The sequence below is a fragment of the Mauremys reevesii genome, linkage group 5 (genome assembly GCF_016161935.1).
Source record: "Mauremys reevesii isolate NIE-2019 linkage group 5, ASM1616193v1, whole genome shotgun sequence".
Taxonomy (NCBI): Eukaryota; Metazoa; Chordata; order Testudines; family Geoemydidae; genus Mauremys; species Mauremys reevesii.
The window spans coordinates 103,398,962-103,412,527 of record NC_052627.1 but is presented as its reverse complement, the minus strand read 5'-3'; the positions used below and the strand labels follow the sequence as shown (position 1 = coordinate 103,412,527).

Genomic DNA, 13,566 nt, shown 5'->3' with positions numbered 1-13,566 from the left:
TATTGTAGTGCCTAGACAGATTAATCAAGAAAAGGACCCAAAATGGAGTTATACATTTTCTACAAATTAGAAATAGTAGTGTTCTTCATGCCATTGTTTGGTGTCTGCCTTTCAGAGGAATTCTTCTATAAGATAACCCCAATTCACCTAACTTGCTGCAGAGGACGCCATTATTTTCCTAGAAGAATACAGCAAGGTATGTCCATTTTTTATTAGTGCTGATATTGTCAGCTGCTACACATTCCATTATAGAACTTGAGAGGCTCAGTATCCATGCTGGGAAGGAAGCCACACTCCTTAAAGTCAGTTGGCCTATTTGCTCTCGCTTACAAGTACAGATTTTCTCCTATGGTTATTACAAAAGTGGGACTGGATAACATAGTTTTTATGCTGTCAGATTTGACTTTCCTACTTAGGGAAAATAGCTTTTTAGAGTGATAATTAAGTTAGATATGTCAAGGTGTTTAAAATAGATTTCTAATACATGAGTATAATTGTGTGATATTAAGTGTACCCACATCTAGTTCTTTTTTTTGTTTGTTTTTAACAAATAGCACAAGCTATTTAAACACTTTTTCTATTTGTCTCATTTGTTTCCTTGTACTTCCTTGCCTGTTTATATCTTCTCTTGACTCATACTTAGATTATAAGCTCTTTGGGGAAAGGACTAGCACAAGAGGGGTCCTGGTCCATGAATGGGGCTCTTAGACACTATGGAAATACAAATAACAATAATAATATCAATGTATTGAATACTTTTAGATTTCATTTGTACACAGAAAATACATCTTTCAGAAAAAAGCAAAATACAAAAAAAAAGGGGAAAGGGGAAAAACAGAGATAATAGTTGCAGAGGAATTAAATTAAGCTTTTGTAATTCATATTTTTACTTGTGCCCCTTTAGTCTAATTTATTTCAAACGTTGAATGATCATAACAAATAAAAAGTTGGAACTGCATCCCATATTCATTAAAAATGTCAGGAGTTCTTGAAAGCTATTTAAAGTTTTCTTGTGTATGAGGCAGCAATATAAACAAAATATGTGATCTGAGAACAGCTCTAAGAAGATTTCTTTGCCTTTAGATGGGCTTGCTATAACAGCCTAAATGGGTTTATTCTTAAGCCTCTACCATGATAATATATTTAGCATTTTTAAAATACTTTTCCTTGATGGTGAAGCAGTTTTGTGAGACAGTGCCATAGAAATCTAAGGCACAGAAAATCTTTAAAATCATCAGTGCTTGAACATAAGTAAGGCAAGGAGGCTTTAAACTGCCTCACAGACAAATTATACTTCCTGCTGAGCTGACCCATTCTATGACACAATTTAAGTGGATTTTTTCCCCCGTTTATGGTCTCTTATTTCTTCTATTACATATGAAAGCTGTGTTCTACAATTTTAGACAGCTCCAGCAACTTTCATCCTTGGGACCTTGTACACGTTACCTAATTAAGTGACACATTATATTAATGTACAGGTTTTTAAGATCTGAAGTTTGGACACAATCCTTTATGTTAAATTACATGAGTTTAGGTAGAGTTGATCTGATCTGAAGTCCCATCTGATGATAATCATATTTTGGTCTCAGCCAAAGAATGGCCTGTGCCTGACCAAATACAAATGACTCTTTGACTATTTTATTTGTACATATTCCAGGAGTATATGGCCATCATGAAGTAGTGAATGTAATGGACATTTTACTGAAATGTAAAATGAAATGAAAGGTGTTTTAAATATATCCGTTGTATAAAACTAGTTACTACAAATGAGTCAAAAACTTAATGCTGTGAAATCAAATGAGTCAAACCAGCTGAGGGGGAAAAAAAAATCTGACCATATTGCTGTGCAGATAACTGACCTTTTGACTCTGTAGCCAAATTGAAAAATTGAAAAAAGAATTGTTTCCAGTAGACCCAAAATGAACATTTTTAGAATTTTTTGGCGAAATGAAAAAGTTTAAAATATTCATTCAAGTTGAAATAAATGTTCTGTTCAAAGCAAAAAGTTTCTTTTCATTTACAAGAGCTTTTTAACTTGTTTTTAAAAAATAAAATCAAAACAGATTGACTTTTTCAGAGTTTCCCCCCACCCTCCCAGTTGAACAATTATGCAAAGCTGACACACATTTATGAAATGTTTTGGTTGACCTAAAACTGCATTTTTTTGTGGAAAAAATAAGTTTCATCTGAAAAATTTCACACATCTCGACTTGGAGAGAGTATTTTACTATACTTCAAAGGAAAAATATGAATATGTCTATTTGAGAGCTATCCATAATAAAAGAGAGAGTGCAGTGGGGAAAAATGCTTTGAATGCATTTGTGATAAATACCTGATACCCAGGTCACAGACATCCTGCTTTCCACAGCTAACTCACAGATACAGTTACAGAAAAGTGTGAGCTAGTTTAACATAATGTATTCATCACTAGAGGCCTTTATTAACAAATATTATACAGTAACAAAAACCACTTTGTGGGGAATCCTTATAAGTGGCTCACCTCTTTGCAGGATACTATTTTCACTGTAGTCTAAAGAGACAAACAGATAAAGGAGCTGAGTCTATCCATTTTAGCACAAGCTTCAGAAACTGTGTGAATATAAAGGACACCTCAGGCTCCCGCTCTAAGTTTTTCTCAAATTAAAATGTTAAACAGATACTAATGGACTCCAGAGGTATATTAAAGGCTGGTTCTGACATACACAGCAAATAGAGGAGCAGGCTATGAAAGGCAGACCTCTGTCATAGTCTCCATACTAGTAGAAAGTTGTGTAATTACTAGGTAAGCACATCCGAAACACTTCCATTGACATTTGGCAAAAGGATTCTATCCTTACATGGTGTGCTGAGAATATTAGATGAGCTGGTAACCAAAATCAGGCTATAGGTTTAAGCTTCTGTTCTAGTGGCCAAAAGGATCATTCTAAGATAATGGAAACTATTAGCGCTGGTCAGAAATAGGAATTTCCGTGTCATAGGAAATTCTGATATTTGGACATTTGTTTTCATCCTGAGTCGGAATGAAATGTCAAATATTTTTGTGGAGAGGAAAGTTCTGAAAAATTTTGATTCAGAAATGTTGAAATGTTTCATTTTTATATTTTTTGATTGAAATGAAATATTCCTATACTCCTGAACTGATATGTTTCATTCTGGTTTGACAAACTTAATAAAAACAGTCCATTATGGTTCAGTTTGATCTTGTCTTCCTGAGTCTTCCTGAGCTTCCTCATGGGAGGTATGTAATATCAGAGGGGTAGCCATATTAGTCTGGTTCTGTAGAAGCAGCAAAGAATCCTGTGGCACCTTATAGACTAACAGACGTTATGCAGCATGAGCTTTCGTGGGTGAATACCCACTTCTTCGGATGCAAGCAGTAGAAATTTCCAGGGGCAGGTGTGTATATATAAGCAAGCAAGAAGCAAGCTAGAGATAACGAGGTTAGATCAATCAGGGAGGATGAGGCCCTGTTCCAGCAGCTGAGGTGTGAAAACCAAGGGAGGAGAAACTGGTTCTGTAATTGGCAAGCCATTCACAGTCTGTTTTCACACCTCAGCTGCTGGAACAGGGCCTCATCCTCCCTGATTGATCTAACCTCGTTATCTCTAGCTTGCTTCTTGCTTGCTTATATATACACCTGCCCCTGGAAATTTCCACTGCTTGCATCCGAAGAAGTGGGTATTCACCCACGAAAGCTCATGCTGCATAACGTCTGTTAGTCTATACGGTGCCACAGGATTCTTTGCTGCTTCCTCATGGGAGGTGACTCATTTCCCTGTTCTCCTGTAGTGCTGGTCCCCAGTCAGACTTCTTCTCCCACGATGCATCACAGGCTTCCCTTGGCAGTTTAGTGGTGGGGTAGACATCATGGATATGTCATGGGGATGAGGACCTGAACCTCAATTCCCGTGAGGTACTAAAGCTGCTCAGGCAGACACAGATTGATGTTGACCCAAACTGAAACTAATTATTTCATATACATTTTCCTATGGAAAATCCATAAATTTCAGGAAAATTGATTTTTTCTGTGGAAAATTTTGATTTTGTGTGAGTTTCTAAGTTCATAAAAAAATATCAACTGAAAATTCCTGACAAGCTGTTCTCTCTGCTTTGATACTCCCTCCAGATTCTTCTTCCTCCTGTGCTGACTAGCACTGATGGAGAAACTGGGCCAGGTACTCTCTTGCTTCTGAGCTCTTCTTACTGCAAGAATAGAGTGGGAAGGTGTCTGCAACTCTCTCAGGGCTTATCCAGCCCCTGCCACAACATAGATCAAAGCACCCTGAGGGCTGGCTGCAAAGGCCACTTGTGGACCTTTCTGGCAGACATGAGTAGTGGATTGACTCAGAGTCACAATTTTGTGTCCAGTTCCTCCTTGCTCAAGGGAGGAAGTCAACTGTGCTAGCCTTTTACCTTGTGCAGCTTATATCCCCCTCTGTGTCAGCTCAGCTGTGCTTAGCCAGCATGTTGCGGGTTCGTTCATTGGTCCACCCCTATCTGCATGGGAGGAAAGAAGCAGCCCCATGGAGCTCACTCGGGAGTATGGAAGCACCTTATATCAATTTTTTTATTTACACAGGCTTATAACATGCTAGGGTTGCCAACTTTCTAATTTCTGAAAATTGGACGTTACAGCAGCAGCACTGGAACCTCTCCTGCCCCTGCTCCACCTCTTCCCCCAAAGGCCCCACCCTCACTTTGCCACTTCCCTCAAGGCCCTGCCCCACTCACTCCTCTTCCACGCCCCTGCTGCTTTCTCTTCTTCCCCTTCCCTGTTGCTTGATCCTCTCCACCTCTATCCTTGTATCCAGGTGGGCTCCCTCTGCTCTGGGGCTGGGACAGGAGCTGCAGCCCCTGATGTGGACCCTGCCTCCCCACAAGGTGGCTCCAGCTGAGCAGAGGCTGGTGTGGTAACCTGACTTTTGGTGTCTGGTCAGTATATCTGACTGGATAGTGTACAAGCCCTCCTTCATCCAGACTTTCTGGTAAACCCTACAACCCTACAAGAGCTATGCTCCTCAGTGAATAAGCTTATGTTATCTGATTGTGAGTTAACTTTTTCTGGTCCTGTCCAAATCCAAAGTAGCCAAACTAAAATCTGTGAGGAGTGGGGCTTACTAAAATGATTCATAACCATTCACTCAATGCCACTTTTACCCAAGGTTCATGAGCACTGCACCATGTTTTTGTCACTCCTAGAGGAACCATCCCAAAAGCGTTATTTCTAGGAATGTCATGCTGCAGCAGACTTGGAAATCTGTTTCACAAATGCTGTGTGACACTACCCTGGGTGGTAGCACAGTTAATCACAGCATCTTAGTCAGTGTATCCATGGGTATGCTAACATTTGAAGGGTTCATTGAAAGTAGATTGTATTTTCTTACTGGTTCATTTCCACTCTCACCATATGAAATTAACCCCATTATAGAGGGCTATTCACTGTGGTGCTTAAATGTGGTCTTGCTCCTCTTATGTCAATGAGAGATTTGCTATTGACTGAAGTGGGCTCAAATTAGGGTCCTTCAGAGTTGAGAATAGCACTGGATGAATACTTCCACAAATTAATCAGTACCATGTTCATATGAATCACTTTTTATTTTCTAAATTTAAATGAATCCCTTTACGTGGGCCAGATTCTAATGAGATCACAGAATAATTGCTTGCCTAATCCTACAAGAAAGTTCACAAACCTAAAATGATGACTGTAACTCCCGAAATCAAAGCAGTAACTTGGGCAATAATACTTACCAACTGAAGAGGGTTATTAGAAAGATTAGTTAATATATGTAGAGTGCCTTGAATACGCAACATGTGTAGAATGTTTTGAAAAGCATTGACCATGCAGTAAATAGTGTGGCCAGGTAAATTAATTTAAGCTGCCCAACTGGTAAATATTATGTATAGCACTTTACAGATTGACATTAGCATAGATTAAACATTATAGACCAAATTCAGCCTAGGGACTGTGCTTGCCAGGACCGGCTCTAGGCACCAGCAAAGCAAGAACATGCTTGGGGCGACACATTTCCAGGGGCGACATTCTGGCCATCCTTTTTTTTTTTTTTTTTTGTAAAATCCACCAATGTACGAAAAAAATAATAATACATGAAGATAAAAAAAATCTCCAGTAGTGTGATAGGAGTGTGATGTAAAAAATATCATGTCACGTCATGACATGGTCACTCATAATGTGAATGTGCGTAAATGTGTAAACGTTAATGGTTATTGATTAATTAAATCAGGAATCACGATTACTTATGTGTACTGTGCCCCCCTATCGGCGCCATTTGCACCAATTTCCATGTCGCATCGGTGCCAGTAGTTATAGGACTAAAATGCTGGGACAAAAATGAAAACTACTTTCCAGCAACAAAGAGAGAAACAGCAAAAAGAGGATCTTGATTTTGAACCAACTTTTGGACCTCAACAATTCATTCATCCTCGAAAAAAAACAAGATAGTTTTGTTATGAGGGTCATGATGATTCTATTCTCGATCCAAAAGAAAGGGTTAAATTTGAATATTTCTATTGTATTTTGGATGTAGCTATAAATTCCATTGATGAAAGATTTTATCAGTTGCATGGTCATTGTGAAACTTTGAATTTTAATGAGATATTGGAAATATTAAAAATCAGTTTTCCAAAGAAGACCTCATGAAGCACTGCCAAGACCTACATTTAGGGCTCAGCACTGATAACGCTGCTGACATTGATGGAGTAGAATTATATGATGAATTAATAGCTTTATCTGAGCTAAGAAGTCCTAAAACTTCTCCTCTAAAAGTATTAGAATTTATAGCAATACATGATTTTTTTCATTCCAAACACTGCAATAGCATTACACATTCTTTACCAGTTTCAGTGGCTTCTGGTGAGTGCAGTTTCTCAAAACTGAAATTACTAAAAAATTATTTGAGGTCCACCATATCTCAAAATCGTTTGTCAGGACTCACATTAATTTCAATTGAAAGTACCATTGCAAAAAATTTAGATTTCACAAAATTATTAAAAGACTACACAAGTATAAAAACCAGAAAAAATCAGTTCATATAAATTCTTGTAATTTATGAGAAACTGGGCACATTGGAAGACACTAACATTTTTCATTACAGTGTATAGTTGAACCCAAATTGTTTGTAATTGTGATTTTGTTAAAATTAAATGAGTACACTAGTAGGAAATTGTTTTATTTCACTAACTACAAATTCTATGTTTTATTTTTTTTTAAATTTTAAACAGTCAAAAACAAAACAAATTGCAAAATGCAAACGTGTAAAAGCCAAAAAAAAAGGAGGGGGCAAATTTTTTTCCCTTGGGGCAGCAAAAAACCTAGAGCCGGCCGCGGTGCTTGCAGAAGTTGACACAGATCCTCATGGAGGTCCTTGACAGATCTGCCAGTGGAAGCACAAACAAGCTTGCTCTTTCCTGATGATTAATCCCCACTGGGTTGCAGGAGATCATCTTGGATCAGAATAATTTGTAACCAGCCTATTGCAAATGGAAGGGCATGTTTAATATGAATATGTGTGCAAAGAGTAGGACTGAAAAACTCCCAATAAATACAGTGCAAGGCAAATGATTAATGATCTAGGATTCTTTTCACATAGTAGAAATTAATTAAAGATGTGCTGCCTTTAGGCAATTGTATGCTTATCCATGATAAAAATGGAAATGTGCTGAATTTTGCAGAATAAAAATTATTGTTTAAAGACAGAATGAATTGGATGCAAAATCAAGGTTTTTGTAAATACTCTGAAATCTGATTGGTAAAAGCTTAGGTGATTGTCTCACTTTGATTAAAGAGAGGCAGTAGTTGTGATAACATCTTTCTTCACTTCAGAAAAAAAAAGAAAAGGATTTTTTTCATAACTCGAGGGAGGTACTGAGCAGATGTGTGGAGAAGAAGGATCAGCAATTTTTTGAAATAGGATTCATAAAATACTGGTGAGTTTTTTTTTTCTTTGAGTTCAACTGTTAACTGATATTTGAATGTATTAACTTTAGTATGTCCCCTACCCTGGCCTTCAATCCATACAAAATGCAGCTGCCCGTTGCCTTTCCCTGCACTTGTCTCCCCATTTGCTGTTATATCCAGTTTAAAGCTTCTTATCACCACTTTCAGCTCTGCATAACTTTCCCTCCTTACTCACCTTTCCTTGTCAAGCTTAGCTTTGTCACCACCAACACTGCTCCACGAATGTTCCCAGCCTTTTTCACTGACATGTCTACATCTTGAACAATCAGTTTTGTACCTTCTTCCACACAGCAGCCCTATTTATGGTACAACCTCATTGAGCTCATCCACAGGGCCCCTACCTTCTCCACATTCAAGTCCCACTTAAAACTCAGCTTTGCCATGCTGTTTAACATGAATTTAATTGGCTTGTCTGTCAGGTGCCTATTGTTGTTTCCTTTAATCTCTTTTGGTTTGTCCATGTGTCCTTCAGATTATAAACTTTTTCCAGCAGGAACTGCCTTTTCTGAATATTTGGAAAGTACCTTGTATATAGTGAGTGATATTATAAACAACGTTAAATAATAATAAATGTTATTTTCTTGGCATACATTTCAGAGAGTTAGATTAAAAAAAACGCATGAAGTAACCTCATTGAATGGTTGCAACATTATTTCTTAGAATGCAGAAGGATAACATACAAGAACACAAACACAGAGAGAGAGAGAGAGAGAGAAAGCAGGCTTCTCCCTAAAAAATGGAGCACAACTCACCCCACCTTAGTCTAGGCTGGCCTTCTGCAAACTGATGGTTGCTAGGCTTAGATTGCACATTTCCCTACAGAGCTCCCTAGCCTGGAAACAGGACCAGGAACCCCCCCTGAAATTTAAAGCAACAGTATAATTTTAACACAGTTACACCACAATACATATATAGAAAACCTTCACTAAGAGTTAGATTCTATCCCCTTTACTCATATAGAGAAATATCTGGTCCAATTGAAATTAATGAGCCAGATCCTCAGCTGGTATGAATCAATGTAATTCCACTGAATATTAATTAGTAAAGAGTTACACAGCATCGTTATGGGTGGCAAAACTGAGCTCTGTGCAAACAAGTTAAAAGATGGCGATTGTTTTGGAAATAGAGGAAATTCCCACATCTCTTTGGGAATGGAAAGTTCAAGGTGATTGCAGAGAGACGAGGAGTTAAAAATTCTGGCAAACTGACAGATGACTTTTCTGGCATCCTTGAAAGACGAATTTTTCTAAAATGGTGTAAGGTGTTAATGAAAAAGTCTTTCAAATTAAAATTCCTGCCAGACTAAAAGTGGAAATAATTTTTTGTCTCATCTTAGTCCTAGAAAATGATACATATTTGACCAGACCAGAACACTATGACATGCTTTGGCAAAATAGGTCATGAGTGGAGAACTCTTCCCAGGACAACATAAGTCTATGACAATAAGTTTCCTGGAACATGCTTGAGAGACGAATGGCAAAGGATATGGAATCTTGCACAATGAAAGAATGAAAGCCCATATTATTTATATATATAAAAGCCCATATTATATATATATTTCTAATCAGGATAACTGGATCCTGGGACAAGAAAAAGAAAACCAGACAGTATCAAAAAATTAACGAAAAAGTAAACAGTGTGACTATAGTACAGGGGTCGGCAACCTCTGGCACGTGGCTCGCCAGGGTGGGCACCCTGGTGGACCGAGCCAGTTTCTTTACTTGCCACATCGGCAGGTTCGGCAGACCGCGGCTCCCACTGACCGCGGTTCACTGACCCAGGCCAATGGGGGTGGCGGGAAGCCATGGCCAGCACATCCTGCGTCGCTTCCCGCCACCTCCATTGGCCTGGGATGGTGAACCACGGCCAGTGGGAGCCGCGGTCTGCCGAACCTGCCGATGCGGCAGGTAAACAAATTGGCCCAGCCCACACAGGTGCCAGAGGTTGACGACCCCTGCTATAGCATCATGTGTTATATGACATATTGGGCCTGATTCTCCATGGAGCCTATGTAGTTGCACTGGTGTAACAGAGTGGGAATTAGGATTATCCATCACATCCATCCTTTTTGTTAGGTATACTCTCACTGAACGTTTCTGAAATCTTATTTTTACACAACTTTTAAACCAGCAAGAACACTAACAATGCTATGCCATAGCAAATTTTCTTGTTAGAAGAAAGGCGTAACCTTTAATATTTTTCCTTAAATAAGAAGTGTTTCTCTTTTGCATGCATCACTTAGAGAAACACTATTCTTTCAGTAAGCTGTTTATAAACATTAAGGCAGGTGCTTTCTTTTTATAGTGATGTTCATAGGATATGAACATAAATTTCATTATTTGGTAACAAAATTTGTCTCCTGCTTGCTACTTTAAACACTTCCCTTGAATACACTGTTCTTCAGTTTTGTATCTGAAAAGAAGAGGGGAAAAATAGTCTTACCTGAATTGAGTTTTCTTAGAAAACCACCGAATAATCTTTATGCCAATTACAGGGTTAAGCAGCTGTACAAGTACTATACAATAGACTAAAACCCATCTGCACTGAAATGCTGCATTTTGAAGCTATCAGTTCTGTCATGAATATTTTATCTACAAAGATTTTTTTTCAAATTGAATCTAATTAAGAGACATGCTAAGAACAAACTGAGTACAACTTAATTTCCTTTTGACTGGCCCAATCATGCATTCAGCAGCAGATGACTTCCTTATTTGGCATAAATGTGACACTTACTAGCATTACTCAGATAGTTCTAATATAAGAAGAAAGGTTTATATGCTGAAAGGTTAGCTGGATGCTATCCATTCCACTTTTCTTCAATCAGAGCAAATTATACCATGCTATTAAAAAATATTTATCATTTTTTAAATACAAAGGAGCCAGGAAAACAGAAACACCTCTTTTTATATGGCATGTTTACCTCAATTTTTAGCTTGCATACCTGCATAAAAAGGTAGCTTGTGTCCTTTTAACAAGTGTATTTTAATTGTTCATGTATTTATATAATAGATATATAGCTGTGTTACATCTTGGAATGTAAGAGGAACCAATTACTAGTTTGAATAAATAAAAGTTGTGAAAACAAATGCCTTCACTTATTTTAGGAGTTTGACACAACAATTATTTTATGAAGAAAACATCTTTTTTTAGGTACTGTGTGTTGTGTCCTTCGAGAACTCTTCAACAATCTCCTCATGATGCAGAGTAGCACTGATGTAGAAGGAAAGATGACAAATCCTCTGACCTCAGTATAAATGTTCTAAAGCTGAAGTAGATGAAGGCTTGAAAATCATGATAAAAAGGAATGTTCACGGGGAAAGAACAGGAAGCAATGGAAAGTTCCACTTATCTGAGAAGGTGAAATTCAGTAGACGATATGATCTGAACATTTTAAAGACTAGAAAATGATTTGGGAAGGAGGGTGAGCAATGTATTTCAGTAGCTGCCAAAGCTGTGATGTAGAAAGATCAGTATATAAACTAAATTGAAACCATGCCACGGCAATGCCTTGTCAAAACTTCTCTATTGAGCAAGAAAGTAGCAGTTAAATGAGGCAAAATGAAGCAGACTGGAGACTTTAGACAGTTTCTCTGAGTCAGCTGGTAGCAGAGAGTTATCAGCATGGAGTTTTGCACGATGTCCAGTCAGCCATTTATATCAACCACCCTTTGTAAAGACTATTGTTACTTCCAGATCATCTGGTCAGATTGAAAAGAGTGGTGCACTATCAGCCAATGAGCAAAGAAAATATCAATAGACAAGCAATGGATGAAGACAATTGAATGGTGTAATGAAGTGATATATACAAACTGGCTTTCTTACCAGTGATGTTTCAAATGATGCCAGAATCTCAGGTAGAGTGATCAAAGCTCATCAAACATGAGAAACAAATTAAACAAATGTGTGTTTCAAAGGGTGGCTCTTATGTACTATGTTCAAGTGGGTAAAAAAATGTTGCCAAATTTTCTATGGGTGAATCAGCCAGCCAAAATGATTTTGCCATTGCCAAAAATGCTGCCAAGTAAAATTACATTGTTTTGCCCATGTTAAAAATTTCTGGCAACCTTTTCTTTAAAGAGTCCTAGCATCCCTTCTTCTCACTGTTTTGGAGCAGAGACTTTACATTTGCAGGGCGTGGTCTTTGTGTCAGGGAGGTGCCTTTTACTGGCCCTATGAAAATTTGTCGATTTTGTCTGAGTTAGAACCTTTGAATAATACACAGAAATAAGACTGGAACCAAATTCCAGAATCTGAACAAAGACAAACTTTAATGATATGGGGTGTTCCATAATTATATTTCAGATATGTATTTCCTAGTTGGGCTTTGTCTTTTCAATGAGATGAACCAACATTCTGGATCCAAATACCTCCAAATTTGCAATGTTAAAATGTTGAATGCAGTGTTGAATATAGATCCAAATTTTGCGGCTCAGTGCCATCTCTATTAATAAAAGGTGAGCTCTGCTTGCTATTATGAGTTTAGTTAGTTCTATTGTTGATTGAACCTTTGAATTGTTCCATATTTCAGATATTGTAATTTTTCTGTATGTCTTAATAATGAAATTGTCTCATGAGCCATCTCTCCTCCTATTCATGATCACTTGGACTGCCACCTCTTCATCTTCCCCACTCATCTCTTCTGTTCCTCTTAACTGGAAATAAGGAAGGACAGTATCATGAAACCACTGACATATTGTCTGACTATATCGAAAGAAGGACAGGAGACATTTGACGTGGGTTTAATTAGGCCGCAACTTTATTATTAGATGTCTGGGACTACCTGGCAGATAAAAGTGTACAGTGCAGATAACCCCTGTTTATTCTGTAATTACGAGGGAAGGTTTCCACCATCTCCCCCTCTTTTTCCATCCAGGTTCCTCTAGCAAATCCATTGCCAGGACCTTACCATCCACCCCACCTTGTAGGAAGGTAAAGGTGGGCTATAAGAATGGGGGGGTTGGTTCCCTGCCGTACCAATCATAGGAGTCTCCAACTATCCCCTGTTCATTCCTTTCATGAACACTTCCTTTTAAGTCCTTTTCCAAGCCATTCATCCAGTCACTGTATACCTTTCCTATGGGGCACTGTAGTGAGGCGGTGTGGCTACCTGGAGGAGTTGCTGGACCTGCCCTGCGCTCGCTACCTGGTGGAGTTGCTGGGCCTGGGCTTGGATGCAGTGGAATGGGTGGGCCTGCGTCCCCCCTGCCACCCCACTCGTGGGTGGCAGTCTCCCCCTCTCCCAGACCTTGGAGGCTTGGGCCTACTGTCACTGCTCAGCCCTGCCTGAGGGCCTGAGCCCCTGACTCATTATTGCCCTGCCCTGACCTAGGGCCTAGGCTTGCTACTATTTGTACTGTTACTGCTCAGCCCTGCCTGAGCCCCTGACTCATTGCTGCCCCGCCCTGGCCCACGGCCTGGTCTTATGGCTACTGTTTATACTGCCAGTTCTCAGCTCTGCCGGAGGGGCCTGCGTGTCTGACTCCTTGCTGCCCCACCCTGACTCTGGGCCTGGGCTTGTTGCTCCTACTGTACTGTCACTGCTCAGTCCCTGCCTGAGGGCCTGAGCACCTGACTCATTGTTGCCCAGCCCT

General features: G+C 39.0%; 1 long non-coding RNA gene across 6 annotated transcripts in view; it reads left to right on the top strand.

Moving 5' to 3' along the window:
- The window catches only part of LOC120406906, a 52,114-nt gene extending 39,732 nt beyond the window's left edge, over positions 1-12,382 (top strand). For 4 of the 6 annotated variants that reach the window (XR_005599649.1, XR_005599650.1, XR_005599651.1 and 1 more), the window contains 3 exons: positions 116-196; positions 7,841-7,944; positions 11,126-12,382. This is a non-coding gene — a long non-coding RNA (uncharacterized LOC120406906). Of the gene's footprint in view, positions 1-115; positions 197-4,126; positions 4,176-7,840; positions 7,945-11,125 lie in introns of all 6 variants that reach the window. The other 2 variants (XR_005599652.1, XR_005599653.1) reach the window with 1 other exon arrangement.
- Positions 12,383-13,566: the final 1,184 nt, after the last annotated feature.